This window comes from Vulpes lagopus, chromosome 4, assembly GCF_018345385.1.
Source record: "Vulpes lagopus strain Blue_001 chromosome 4, ASM1834538v1, whole genome shotgun sequence".
NCBI classification, from domain to species: domain Eukaryota; kingdom Metazoa; phylum Chordata; class Mammalia; order Carnivora; family Canidae; genus Vulpes; species Vulpes lagopus.
Genome location: NC_054827.1, coordinates 112634099 through 112649236, shown reverse-complemented (window position 1 = coordinate 112649236; position 15138 = coordinate 112634099). Strand labels below are relative to the sequence as shown.

The following is a 15138-nucleotide window of genomic DNA, read 5'->3' as shown; positions in this document are numbered from 1 at the left end:
GCCGCTATTCAGCGGCTAATTGAACGTTAATGGCAGGTGCGGATGAGGTCACCGGAGCTGGCTTTTCTCACACATTTTTCATGCAAATTCGCGAAACTCTAAACAAATTTAAATAAAAAGCTCTTTGTGCCGCGTGCGCCCCTCAGTCCTCTCCCTCCCGCCCGGGGTCCTGGCTCCTCCCGGGGCCCTGAGGCCAGAGCCTGCTGCCCAGCGGAGCGCAGCCCGAGGGGATAGCCTGGCGCCCCGGGGCGCGCCGCCTGCCGGCCAGGGGTGCACACCCCGCCGCGCCACCCGTGGCCCAACGCTCTGGGGCCGTGGCTGCCTGAGGGGGAGCCCCCCCCCCCCCCCCCGCGCTTTGAGAGACTGCACTGGCGTCCTGGGGCAGGGCGAGGCCGGTGGCGCTGGAGACCCTCAGGGAGGCGGTGTGTCCAGTGCCTGGCATCTGGACAGGCGACCGCGTGCGAGCATCCTGGCTACACCCACACCTGCACCCCTGGGCCACTTTGGTCGGCTTACTCAGCCTCACTCTCTCCGTTGGTTAAATAGGAAGTAAGATAAGTGCCCAGTTACTCATATGCATGTCTGCGGTTTAAACCATGATTTAGGACATGAACCAGGCCTTAGACTAGTGCCTGGCCCAAGAAGTGTTATTATCTGAGCTCCAAAGGCCTCACGAGAATGAATGTTGTGATTTTGCACATACATGGAATCACTTGTCAAGGGCTTTCAGGAGATTTACGACTCCCTGCATCCCATTCTGATCACAGAGATGAGATCAGGAGCCCAACTCCACTACTTCTCACACTGTATGTGGCTCAGCCCTCAGCTGTGTGGCTTTGCGTATTTCTTAGCATCTGTTTCCTAGTCTGTAAAATGGGACTAAGTTTCATGGAGTCATTGTGATAATTAAATGAGAGACACTGATGGTGATTTAGGAGGAGCTTGGGAGCTGCCTCAGCCCAGAACCTGGCAATACACCTGATTGTCACCTTCAAGGCTAGAGGCAGGCCCTGGGCCCATCAGCAGCCTTCATCCTCTTACCCAGAGAACGCTAGCCCAGGTCAGGGAGACAGACTCCAAGACTTGACTCCACTCTTCCCCTCCATACCAGGTCCCCTGCCCACACCCTCCACATATCATACATTTCTTTGCTAGTGGCTAAGTCATACACTTTCCTCATTCATGTCCTCCCAGAAAAACTGACCAGAGACATGGATATTGCAAAAAAACATCATTCATTGTGGACCGGGAAGACAGAGTCAAGGGGTTCCCAGGATAGGAAGAGGCCCCTCCCAGAATTTGCCCTGATCTTCCCTCCAGGGGGACCATTCAAGGGGACCCACTGGCCTTGGGGTGTCCCAGTGGTTCAAGCTGCCTGGGTGTGGTCTCTCCTTTCCCATTTTTGCTTTCCCTCAGCCTCCCATCAGGCCAGCCTCTGGGAAGCACTGGGGCAAGCCTGGAAGTGTCCTTATGCTTCTCCAAAGCCCCTTCAGGTCAAGGAAGAAGCAGAATCTTCAGGAGTGCAGATAACCAGGGGACTGTGTGGCTGTAGCTTCTGACACTCAGACCTCACCCACCCCCACTTCCACCAGGCGGAGACCCTGAATCTTCCCCAGGACCATGCCCCAGCTCTCCAGTGCCCACTAGGCTTGTCTTGACCAGCTGGACAGCCTCTTTACCTCCAGGCCACCACCTTCAGGAAACCCATCTGGATAATGCTACTGTACCTGGAGGAGAGGCTCTGAAGGAGAGGCTATACTATGAGACATGACAAAAGCCTCAATAGGTGAAAGGCTCTATACTCCCCATCTCCCACTCCATCCAGCCCTGGCCTGGGCACACTGCAGGAGTTAGATGGCATTAAGTGAAACTGGTGGAGGACCTCAGGCAAAGGCACATTTGCGGTGACCTTGCAGAAGAGGGGTTAATGTCTCTGTGCATGGGGATTGGCAAGGAGGCATTTCAGTTTTGGGGAACTCATTTAAGTGGCCAGGCCAAACAGGATCACTTTGGGATTAGGAGTACAGACTTTAGAGTCAAAGAGACTTGGTTGTTGTTGTTGTTTTTTATTTTTTATTTATTTATTTTTTTTATGTTTCTGGAGTGTTGTTGTTTTTTTAAAGAGACTTGGTTTTGAACCTCAGTTATGGCACTAACAGTGTGTGTGGTTTGGGACCTATAACTTAGCTTTTCTGTACCTCATCATCCTCAGCCATAAAATGAATGTGCCATGAATACTTGCAGCCCACAGCTTTATGAGTAATCACCAGTCCTCATATGGTCATTCTTTTCTTTTTTTTTTTTCATATGGTCATTCTTAATGCTTCTTTCTTCCTCTCTCTGCTGGTCCCACAGCTGATTTGGGGTGACCACTGTTACCACCCATGCCCCAGGGACCACAGCTGCTCAGTCTGGGTCAGGGTGTTTCTTTTCCCTGGCCTTCTCAGGCCATGGTGGGTTGGGGTGGGGGCTGGTCCCCTGGAGAGCTCCTGGGGTAACCCTCCAGTGGGTATATCCCACCCCATGCATTGCTGTTACTACATCCTGGGGTGCCTCCTCAGAGACACTTCCTGGTCTATTTACTTTGAGGGGGAGCAGGGGCAAAGCAGATAGAGGAGGCAATTGGCAGTGGGCACCTGCGTTAAGCATGGTGATGTCTCTCTCATGAAACATGCTGCTTATGCAAATTGGGCCTTTCACAACTCTATCCATTCCCCCTGCCAGGCTCAAGCCCAACCAATCCTCTAGCACAATGATACCTCACTGGGCAGCCGTGGCAGTGGATGGGGGCACCTCTTCCCCAACCCTGGGCCCCAGCCCAGCCCCATGACTGGATTGGTTGGGGTGTGGAGGAAGGTGGCTAGGCTGGGGCTTCCAAGGTCCTTTCCCAAAAAGGCAGCTCTTGGAAGGTAGAGGGGCACGATTTACTGGCAGTGAAACAGGGAAACCCTCCACCCTCACCCCCTCCCTGCTGAGGAGCTCAGACAAACGAATCAACTACTCTTCCACATGGTGAAATTGGAATAATGATAACCACTGAGGCAAGACCCAGAGATACTAAGCCTGACACTTAGTAGGCTTTTAATTAACCATAGTAACCACGACGATAATGCTATGTGGTTCTTAGGCCTGAAAATGGCCAATGGCAGAGTTTCTGGGATGTTTTTTCCTGCAACATCACCACTATCCTCTTGAAGCTCTTACCCTAATTTGGTTAATAGAAGTTAAGCCTGTTATAATGAATAGCGTCTTTAAATTTTTCAGTAAGTATTCCATGAGCATGAAAAGAACATGTAACAGTACAGAAGAAGGCATCCATCCATCCCACTGCCCGGAGACAGCCTTCCAATACTTATTTCCAGAAACTCTTCATATATAAGCATACTTAGGAATGACTTCCAAATACACATAAATAAGATCATACTCTATTGCCAGTTCTGCAATTTATTCTCCTCACGCAACAATATATATTGGTCAACCTTCCATATCAGCTTATAGAGAGATCTACCACAGTAGATCTTAAAAACAAAATGTTCTGACAAACATCCTTGGACATATTTCTTTGGACATTTTTACATATATGACCAGAGAATAAATTCCTAGCAGTGCAATTTGTTTGTGACTAAGTATATGTCTTTTCCATCCTAATACCCACCACATTACAGAAAATACTGTACAATTTACATTCTCCAACCACAGTGTTTAAGAGTGTCTTAAAACAGACCGGTGATGGTAGAGAAAGGCACCAAACTATCCAGCTGTGTGAGATCCAGGCTATGGAGGCGACTCAGGAGCCTCTGAGAATGGGTCTGTTGTCCCAAGGGCAGTGGCCAGGGGTTTCCTCCTCCTGTCTAGGGTTGTGCATGCTGGTGGCCCGGGGTACCCTGAGTCAGAGGAGAGTGGGGCTCACAAGGGTGCTGGGAGCAGAGGGCGGGCCAGCATGGCTAGAGTCCCGCCTGAATGGTTTCCTGTGGCCATTGTCTCTGCCCTGCCTGGTCTCCTTGGGGGTAGTTTATTTAGGGGCCATGGAGAGGGGGCTGGGGAGTAGGCAGAGGAGGGTGCAGTCCTCACCAAAGGAACCCAGGAATGTGTCACAGAAGGGAGAGAAAGAGGAAGGGGGGGGGGGAATCCCATCCCTGGGAGAGACGGGACGTCAAGAACCCCTGACTAATGAATAGTGAGTTTGCCCTTGAACCTCACTGGGCTTCGCCATTCTCAGGCACAGAACAAGAGCCGAGACACGTCTGAGCCCAGCTGCACGGGGACGGCGGCGGTTCATCTCAGACACTTTGACAGGCTGGGTCTTTTCCCTGCATAGCTCAGATCTGCCTCCCGGCTCCCGTGGCAACAGCACAGCGGCATGGCTCCCAGGTCCAGGCCCTGCCTGCTGTGAGCAGGAGGAGGGAGGAAGAGGAGCACCAAGTGGAGGACAGCTGGGGAGAGGGAGTCGTTAACTCCTAGAAGGCTGGAGCCCCTTGCTTTAGCAACCTCCCAGTGTGCTGCCCTCACTCCTCTGGGTCAGAAATACAGATGGCTGAGAGCTCCAGTTTGCTGGAAGCCTGGTCAGAGTACCTCAAACCTGGAAGAGGCACACAGTGTGACAAGGGCAGAAATGGTAGCCCACAGGCCAAAGGCCAAGGCCCCCCTGCTGCATGGTGGTCGGGGCATGTCTTCCCAAGTCCTTTGCCAAGTCCCAGATGGGCAGGGATGGAAGCGGAGCTTGCACCTCTGCCCATAGCCGCCTCCTCTATCCGGGCCCGACTGTCGCAGCCTCAAGACGTTGGCTTCAGATGACATCTTCCCTTTCTGCTCGGCTTTTCCCCTTTCCCCTGCTGATGACCTCCAGGGTCCTGGAGTGGCGTGGCTCTGAATTCCAGTCCTGTGACCTTGGCAAGACCCACCATTCCTCTCGGTCTCCATCTTCAGAGAAGCTGAAAAGAGGTTGTCCCATCACACTTCACAGAACAATCTAAAGATAAGAGAATAATATGTGAGAAAGGAGCTTTACCCCCTTGGGAGGAAGGTGTCCTATAAATCTCATTCAGGTATTATTAGGGCTGAAAGTAGGTATTTCTGCTCCCTGGGGATGGGGGGAGGAACTCCCCCAAGGTTTTTCCAGAACCTCTCCAGCACAGCAGGCCTGAAACTCCAAGGCAAGAGGTCAAGAAGGACAAGGGTTTCTGTCTATGGCCTCTGGAACTTCTGGCTCCAGCTGGTACTAAGTGGTAAAAGAGAGTGACCATATAATTTCAAGGTGTTTTACTTGTATTCTTTCTAGGCCTCACTGCAACTTGATGAAAAAGGTGTGGTTGTTCTCATTTTAAAAATAAGGAAACAGGCTCAGTGAGGTAAAGGGCTGGCCCAAGGTCACACTGGCCATAAAAGGCCCTGGGCCCACATTCACCTGACTCCATGGCCCACATCATGGCAGAGCCACCTGCCTGGGGGGTGCCAGGAAGAAGGGTGGGCCACGGAGAAGCAGCTCTTCTCTCATGCACAGCTTCTGGGGGCTTAGAGCTTCCGAGTCTAAAGGCCTTGGCAAAGGGAAGTAGGATGGGGCAAGCCCCAAGGAGAACACTGAAAAGCCACCCTGAGGGCCAGCCAGTGGCAAACAGAACCACCAGGGCAAACACTTGTCAGAGAAAAGAGAAACAGAAGAGAAGGCTCCAGATCAGAGGCTGGGAGCAATCTCAGCTAAGATGCACTCTCAGGCCCAAGTCTTGCTCCAGGGCAGGTCACTCCCAGCTTCATGTCGCTCGCCCACACTGAGCTGGGTTTTCATTTCTGTAGCCTCTGGGTTGAAGGTATGTCCCTGCATCTCAGGGCAACTCGAAGGGAACCAAATGGGGTGGGCTTCCTGTGAACAAGGGGGGGGAGTATGGCCACTGGTGAGTAACAGGAGAAAAAAGGCAGGAAGGACTTCCAGATTATAAACCATCACAGCTAGGGGTGCCTGGGTGGCTCAGTGGGTTAAGCATCTGCCTTGGGCTCAGGTTGCGATCTCAGAGTCCTGGGTTCGAGCCTCACGTCAGGCTCCTTGCTAGGTGGAGAATCTGCTTCTCCCTCTTTGTGATCTCTCTTGCTCTCACTCTCTCTCAAATAAATAAAATAAAATTTAAAAATGTCACAGCTAAAAGGCAAGGCACCTTTGAAGCCGTTCTATCCAATGCTCCTTTTCCTGGTGCAGAACAGGAGCTGGCTCACCGAAGGCTATTCAGCAGGAAGATGGGCTGGAGGCCAAGTCTCTGACTTCCAGGTGAGTATGGCTGTGTCTTCCTATGCCCTCATTACTCTACCAGGCCATCTTGGGTCACTCTGGGCAAGGATTTCACCCTATAAGGCAAAAAGAAGGACCAGGTAAAAGGAGCTACTGTTGGCACAGCACACTATAGGTCAGGGGTGGCTTCAGGAAGCCTAGAGGCCAGAAGCCTTCATGAATGAGAGAACACTGCTCTGTAGCACTATCACCACCACCACATTCCCAGCGCTCCACAGCCAGATGGCAGCAGCCATGAACCTCCCTGGCTAATGATGAACAGGTGTGGGGAAGTGGATCAGGATGCAGACAGGCCCCTAATCCTGACCCATGATGCTTCTGAGAGGCAGAGACAGGAAGGAGCAGCAGCTTCAAGGGATGTAAGGAGGGTGAGAGCCACCACAAGCTGGTTCCCCCAAAGCCTGGTGAAGAGCTGACAAGCAGGGCAGGGCCTGCAGCTGGGAAGGACCTCAGCTCACTCCCCTTTGTTGCTGGGGCCTCTGCCAGGTGGGGCATGGTGTCCCCATGCCAGGCACACCTAACTTGCTCCAAATGCAAAGGAGACCCCAGGATCCCCCATCCTACAACCTTGTCAGGAACCGCCCTCAAGGGAAGTCTGCATGCTTGCTGATGAACACACACGTGATGGGGCAGAGAGAAGAAAGACACAAAGACAAATGCACTTACTCCAGGCCAGCTGTGCCCTCCTCCCTGGGCTGGCGATTTGGGCCAGCTGTCATTCCGACTGGCTGGTGCCCGTGGTTAAATATTCTGGGTATCATCACTGTCCTCATCCCACAACCCAGCCGTATTACCTGACCTTGAGAAGCTTTCATGCCTGCCCTATACCTAAGGGTGAAAGAGGGAAGGAAAATGAACCCTATTTAGTGTTTCCCATGTATTTAACACTCCTCACAACTCATAGCTAGGGATGATTCCTCCCATTTTACAGACAAGGGATGAGAGACTCCAAGAGTCAGCAGGGAGTTGCTGCATGGTGATGCCTGAAGCAGAGCTCCAATTATGGCATTTCCTCATCTGTCCCCCCTCCCTCTCTGGCTAAAGTCAGGCTGGGGTCACCCTGGCCTGGTGTGCCAGGAGCCTCCAAACCAGTTGGGTTTGTGCTCAGCATCCCTGCCTCAATTTCCTACCTCCCCAGGGTTCTCAGGGCTACTCAGCCTAAGCTGGTGAGCAGGGGAGGCATACTGCCCGGCATATTTGATTAGTTTCAGAACAAATGCCTATCTTCTGACCAGCCCCGACTGGTTGTCTGTGGAGAAGGAATCTCTACCACTCACAGATGTCTGTTTCTACCTGGAAAAGGAAGCCAGAGGACGCAGAGGCTGGGGTAAGGGAGGGGACAGCTACCAAACAATAAAACCCACCCCACGCAGGCACAGCCAGAGAGCCTCAGTCCTGGCAATCTTCCTCCTAAGGAACAAAGGTGACACTGGCCTCCTGCAGGGCGTATGCCCAGGCCATCTATCGGGCACCACTCCTGCTGGGGCCAGCCTCAGGAGGGGGAGCCGCGCCTGGAATGTGATTCCCTGGCTTTGCGTGACGCTCGGTTAGTGGAGTGCGACTCCCAAGATCCCCTGTCACCTCCTAAAGCCTCTGCCAGCCCGCCCCCCACCACCACGCTGATCACCAGATTAAGGAGCTCAGGGCTACAGCTGAGGCAGCTAAAACCAGGAGGGGAGGGGCCGGGAGGGCAGCAGGCAGCCTCCCAAGGCCCTGCCTGCCCTCTCTCCCCCACTCCTACTGTGGGCTCTATTCTCTGTTCCTGCCAGGAGCTTTAATCTCTGTACTCTTCCTCACTGAGCTCCTGCATCCCCTGCCCCCACTCCAGAGATGCCCAGCTGGAGTTTGGAGCCACTCTGGAGACAGGGAGAAGAGTAGGACAAGAGAGGTAGAGGGAACAGCAGTGAGTGGACCTGGCGGTGGGGATGGGCGGGAGCTTCACATGAGGGAAGGAAGGTGAGCTCTGGAAGGCAGGCCCAGGGCCTCCCTGCCTGGACACGTGCCACCTGGGGTAATCCCAGAGGCTCCCTATGGGACCCTGGCTGCCAGACTCCAGAGCATCCCACACACCTGAGGAGGGAGCAAGAGGGATGGCCAGAGGTGGGGGAGGCTGGCAAAGGACTAGAGAAGGAATCTGGACATTGAAAGTTTTTTCCCCATTTCCTGAACCAGAGTCATCCCAAGTCATTTAAATCACAAACACAGAAGTTCCCTCCTGTACTATGGCTTTCACCAGATTTGAAAGAAATGAGATGGGGATAGATAAATAAATAAATTAATTAATTAATTAATTGATTAATAAAAATTTAAAAAAATAAAAAGAAAGGAGATGGGATGGATCCATCCACGATAAAGACCTCACAAGAAGGAACTGGAGGGGGGCAGCCAGGGTGGCTCAGTGGTTTAGCGCCACCTTCAGTCCAGGTCCTGATCCTGGAGACCAGGGATTGAGTCCCACATTGGGCTCCCTGCATGGAGCCTGCTTCTCCCCCTGCCTGTGTCTCTCATGAATAAATAAAATCTTTAAAAAAAAAAAAAAAAAAAAAAGAAGAAGAAGGAACTGGGAGGTTTTGGCACAGGGCTTTTTAGACAGTGAGCACCCCAGGCTTGCACTTTCAATCACCCATAAGCAGTGTTGAGAGGGCCAGGCGGGGGAAAGGCCAGGGAGGGCCTGAGAGCCAGAACCCCTGGTCACTGGATCCTGAGACCCCTGTACCAGGACAAGAGGGGCATACCCCAGGTCTCCCTCTATCCCACAGTGTTACTGTGAGGAGCTGTGGGGAGGTGGAGATTCTGAAGGCAGGATCCAGAGAGTTGTCTGAAGGCACAGTTCAGCAGGCATCCAGCCCTTTCTCAGCCCTGTCCCCCATGCCAGGGCCTGCAGGGGGCGACCAGGACACACCCAGCGTCCTGGCCAGCCACTGCTCTTGCTCCAGCTTCTTCTTTGCGGCCACTGCCAAACTTCCTTCTGCTGGGCAGGGGCAGGGGGAGGATGGCTTGGGTTGCTAACAGGGGTTCTGTGAGGGCCTGGGAGGAGACACTGTGCCCGCTACTGATCCCCTACCCATTCCAAAAATAGAGGCCCACACTCCCGTGTCAACGGGAATGAAATCCTTCCCACTATACCCTTCTTTGCCCCTGGCCAGAATTCACCGGTCTGGTTCTTGTTCTTGTGCTAAATCAGCGAGTGCTAAATCAACACAGCTCTGAAATGATCACCATCACAGCCCTTCTGAGCTAGAAGGAACCAAGAGACTCCTGAAGTTCAACTCACTTATTTTGCCAATAAGAACACCAAGATTCAGGGCATAGGGGAGAACTGGGGTGCCAGAGGTCACACAACAGGCCAGTGGCAAGGACATGCCTCATGGCCTGTCTACTAGACCCCTCTCCTGTTCAGTGCCTGAAAGAGGGCTTCTCCGCCATATCCCAAATAAGATCCTGGCCCAAACGTGGGCGGTGGGGGTCTGGGGCCAAGGGAGGCCATAATGCGATAAGCAGACTGGCCATCTGGCTTGGGGACGGAGGAGAGCCCAGACTGGCCGCTTCTGCTGCCCGTCCCGGGGGGCCCTATGTCACGAGAGACAGACTGCCAGATGGACAGGCACTGGCCTGGGTCTGGGCAGAAGCCAGTGAGTTCCCTGTAGTCAGGGCTAACCAACTTTCAGACACTGTGGGGTAAGAATGGAGGGGGCATGGGGAGCAAGGCCAGGCCCCCCCCCCAAAGGGCCGAGAGACAGAAAAGCAGGATGAGGAAGCCGGGATTCCCAGCCAGGCTCAGAGCCTGGCTCCCCAGGTAGGCCCAGCCTAGCTCAGCCCCACAGTGGCAAACAGGTCCCCCTCCCGGGGAAAGGCAAACACATCTCCCCTGGCACCTTCTCAGACATGCATGCAAAACTAATTAACATGGGGAGACATGCGAGCAGCCGGCCAGCTCCACACCCTTGAGTCCACGCAAACAAGGCAAGCCCTTGTCCGGGGGACGTGCACAAAGCTTTGTTGCTAATTTAGGCATCTGTCTCTGTCTGGCCTGGTCCTCCTGCCTGCGCTGGGGTTTTTCCCAGCCCCTTGGACAATGCTGGGAACAGGCCCGCCGATCCCTTATTCAAATCACACCCAGGACAATGAGTTCATTGTGCCGGCCACAGAAAAGGGGATGCTGGGGTGGGGTGGGGGGTGTAACGGGGCATCGGTAAAGGAGAAGGATGCGGGGGGTGGGGGGTGAAGAAAACGGGAACCCAGGCAAGTGTTTACTAACACAGCCCCTGCAGCTGCTTGGGCCCCTCTCCCCTCCCCCTGCCTGGCTGGCAGCTGGGGAGAAGTCCCGGGACTCTGAGGTGGGGGGCCCCCCCGCCGAGTGGTTGAGGGGCCAGCAGTCAGCAACGTCTGGCTCAGACCTCCACCTTCCACAGTCTACAGCTACCCCTGCATGTCCATGGCCACACACGGTTTTTTAGACTGGTTTGGGGGTTCTTTTCATCTCTTACTGCAGACCGAGCAGCATACTGTCCGGATCCTCCCTGTAGAGGAGACAGGGCTGGGGGGAGAGGTGCTGGCGGCTGTGCAGGGTGGGGACCTGCTGTCTCGGCCATTGTCTTCAGGCAACGTTTCATTTTCTCCTCCTTCCCAGCTAATAAATTAGAGAGGAGACCGTGAGCTGCGAAGGGACAGGCTCCCCACGGACGGCGGGCAGGCGGGCAAGTCTGTGAGCTCATGGCAGATGGGGCTCACCCAGCCTGGCGGCTGCTCATACCACACCTGGTCAGACACTCACATGCAGCCCCCTTCCATGACCACCATTAAGAAAACCACATACACACATGCACGTACACATGCACGCATGAGATACACATGCACACGTGTGTGTACATACACACACACATCTATATAAACCCCCCAAGATTCCTGAGGGGGTAGATCTGGAGCTTTGAAATGCCCTCCCTCCTACCAACAACCCTCCGTTCCTTGTTGCGCTGAGCGGCCCAGACAGGCTGATGTAAACAGACACACACAGCCTGACACTGACACGCAGACACAAAAAGAAACACACACACCCAGAGGCAGCCCCAGACACACACACTGACAATAGTGTAATGAATGCGGGACGGGAGTGCATTCACTCAAAAGCCCACAGCGCTGCTCGCCCAGCACCAGGGTGGCTGAAAGGTTACAGAGAGGCTGCAAGCTAGCTCCTACCGACCTCCTCCCTCGCTCCAACTCCCAGGATCACTGGCTGCCTGGGAGGGGAAGTAAAATACCAACCCAGGCATCCAGATGAAAGCCAAGGCCTCTTGAGACAGAAAAGTTTGAAACCGGTCTCAGCTCTTCATCAGGGGTGGGTAGCTGAACTGCCCTGAAGAATTTTTTTCTTTAATTCTGAAACATAGGTGTTTAGAGTCATATTAATTATCCTGCATTTCAAGCTGGTGTGTTAAAGCTGGGGCACACCGAAGCCTTGCTGGCATCTTTTTCCCCAAACAGGAGCATCCACAGGTTGGGGTGATTCCTTCCTTCAGTTAAAATAGTTGTAAGCGGGGTGCATAGATAAAGATGAACACAAATGCTTTACAACTCAGAGACCCTTTAAAACCAGTGCTGCTGCTTCTTTTTTTATTAATGAGAATCACAGAGAGAGGCAGAGACACAGGCAGAGGGAGAAGCAGGCTCTCTGTGGTGAGCCCAATGCGGAACTCTATCCCAAAACCCCGGGATCACAACCTGAGCTGAAGGCAGACGCTCAATCACTGAGCCACCCAGGCGCCCCTAGACGTGATTCTAAGGATAAAGGAGAAGTGGTGGCTCCCTTTCCACTGGCCCAGAGGCATGGAAATGTAGTGAGTTGAACCATACAAAATTACTGATACTTGACTGTTTTAGATCTATAAAAAAGAAATTTCATTTGGATCAACCTAATAGGCAGCTGGTTCTAAGAACCATCAAGGTTTTGTTTTTTTTTTAAATTTCCTCCCCATATTTTTTATTTCCTTCCCAAACTGGGTTATTTTATTTCTTTTTTCTTTTTCTTTTTCCTATTTATTTATTTATTTATTTATTTATTTATTTATGACAGTCACACACACACACACACAGAGAGAGAGAGAGAGAGGCAGAGACACAGGCAGAGGGAGAAGCAGGCTCCATGCACCGGGAGCCTGACGTGGGATTTGATCCCGGGTCTCCAGGATCGCGCCCTGGGCCAAAGGCAGGCGCTAAACCGCTGTGCCACCCAGGGATCCCGGTTATTTTATTTCTGAAGATGAAAAAAACAATAGTAACCCAAGACCCAAATCAATCTCGGACCACCCATCTACAACCACATAACTGCCTTGTGTATAGAGCCCAGCTGGAGCAGCAACCGAAATGAACTGTGTGCCTGTGTGCACATGTGCACGCGTGTACACACACACACACACAGCCTTTGGCCTGGGTCAGGCCAGGACTCACCTTCAGACTCTTCCACCAGGGCTCCTGCTTCTCCTTTCCCTGTCTTCTGATTCTGGAATGTGTCCTGGGGGAACAGAGGAACATGAAAGGAGAACACAATGGGAAATGGGAAACCGTACTTCTGATTTCTTCTCTAGAGGAGTGTTGGAGGCTAGCATGGGAGTCTAATTACACATTTAGTCCTGGAGGAAAGGTCAACCTCGAAGCTTCATCACAAAAGCATATGCTGTCAATTGGCTACTAAATTTAAACTCAAGGCCAGTCTCTGTGCATAAGACATTCATTTAAACTACCTCTAAAAGAGCTACATATGGGAAGCCAGAAGGCCACTGAGGCCACCCAGCATAGGGAAGGCCCACTCCTTGCCAGTATCTGATGTCCATTTGGTCGCTCACTGCATCTTCCTAGAAAATCACTCTTCTGAACTCCTCTGGGTTCCCGGGGGAGGAAAGATCGAAGGTTTTGGAAGCAGAGTCAAGAACTGCTCTGAATCTCACTACCTGCTTCTTACTTGCCCATCGAGGAAAGCCTTCATGTACACTCATCCTGCCCACCAGCAGCTGAGAAAAGACACTTTTATGGAGTCTTCTAATGGCCAAGGACCTGGGGCTCTATTCAAAGACCTGGAGTCACCTTTCTATGCAGATGGTCCCTCCTACAACTTTGACAAGTACTTTAACCAAAAATACCATGTAAGAAAAAAAACTACCATGAAAGTTCTAGAGTTTCATCTTTCAGCACACACACACACACACACACACACACACACACACACACTGAGTTCAACAAGAAAACTAAAGCAATAGTAATAATAAAATAAAACCTGTTTGGCCTTCCTGCTCCTGGGGGCAAGTGGCAGAATGGCAGAGCCTGCAGTCTAGGCTTAAGGACTGGTGGATTCATTTGCAGGGCGGGCCCAGCCTAGGGGCTACATGGACAACTCTTCCAAGCTCCAGATGTATTGAGGAGGCAGCCGGGTACCCATTATCGCCATATGCAGGCTTACCTGCCAACCACTGCACTCAGGATCCAGTTTGAGCAGAACCAGGAAAGAATTCTGGCTTGGATGCCCCAAACAGTATCTGATTTCTTCCAAGGAGAAGAAACCTTCTGTATGTGAATTCATCCAGATGTAATTTATTATTTGATTGCATTTAAGATGTTCCTTACCAATGTTACACAGAAATCTCAATAGGTTACTGCTATGCTGATTCCGAAGATCAAAGTTGTTCCTTAAATGAAGAAAAGGCAATTGAGATATCACAGTTCTATACAGAACCAATGGAATCTGGAATATTAAAGTTCTAACCTAGGCAAAATGGCAATTTAAGGTCACCATAGGCAAAGCATGAGATGGCCCCTGACCCTGCTCTCCCAGGCTCTTGGGCCATGGAGACGGGCAGAGAGGCCCAGAAGCTGCCAACTGGTGAGGACTGTCAGATCTCCAGTCCCTCTTAATCCAGCACCCCTATCCCCCAGCCTGGCCTTCCCATCCTGGATGGATAGATGAAATTCTGTATTATACAAGTTTGAAGTGCTGAGCAAGGGACTGTGGTTTGCTTCTCTACATCCCCAAGGCATTGCCCAGAGCCCGACACATAGTGTTTGGTCAATAAATGTTGAATGGATAAATGAAGGCAATAGAAAAAATATAGTCTGGCATGGGAAGATTTCCAATTCCTGAACTCCATGGCTCCCTTGTAAACTGACCTATGGTTCCATGGCATAGTCCTGGAGGTGCTGAAGTCCAGGCCAAGGGCCATCAGACGTGAGAAAGGCCAGAGTAGGTATATCTGCTCAGCTCAGGCTAGCCTGGCAGTCCTCCTACACCAATCTTGCACATGATGACAAGACCAACAACCCTTAGTCTGCCCTCCACCCCTATTATTCTCAGTCTCCACCATCTGACCTGCTCTTCTGTGCCCAGATTTCTGACCCAGTCCCACAGGAGTCTACCCTGCTGCTCCATTCCCACCTCCAAACTTTTGTGGGGGAGTCTCCCGCCCCCACTCAGCCTAGGAGACAGGTTTGGGCATGGTGAGCCTTCTCTGATAATTCCACTCCAAATGAATTCCTCCTAAGTCCCAAGTTCTGAGTCAAGTTATCACCTCTCAATTGTGTGCCTTATGAGACTAGTTTCTGCTCTTGGGGGTCAGGGGTCCTCCTGGGCTTCTCTCTGCCCTGGAGCTTGGGGCTTATGCATGGTCGGTAAACACCATGACTTGTTCTAGTGAGCAACAGAGAGCCGAGCCAATCCCTTGATAGCTGGTTTCCCTGCTTCTCCACTTGCTACTGATGTGCAGCCCACCAGTGAGATGGTCACCACAGCACAACTTTGCTGGCTCACGCATGCTCAGGCCACCCCTTCCCGCAGCACAAACACACCCATTCTACAACAGCAGCAGATGAGGACACAA

At 52.2% G+C, this 15138-nt stretch overlaps 1 long non-coding RNA gene across 1 annotated transcript; it reads right to left on the bottom strand.

Moving 5' to 3' along the window:
- Positions 1–3462: 3462 nt before the first annotated feature.
- On the bottom strand, positions 3463–14117 carry LOC121489858. The gene is made up of 4 exons (XR_005987441.1): positions 13892–14117; positions 12722–12785; positions 6147–6333; positions 3463–4969 (listed from the first exon to the last, which is right to left on the bottom strand). It is a non-coding gene; the product is annotated as an uncharacterized LOC121489858 (long non-coding RNA).
- Positions 14118–15138: the final 1021 nt, after the last annotated feature.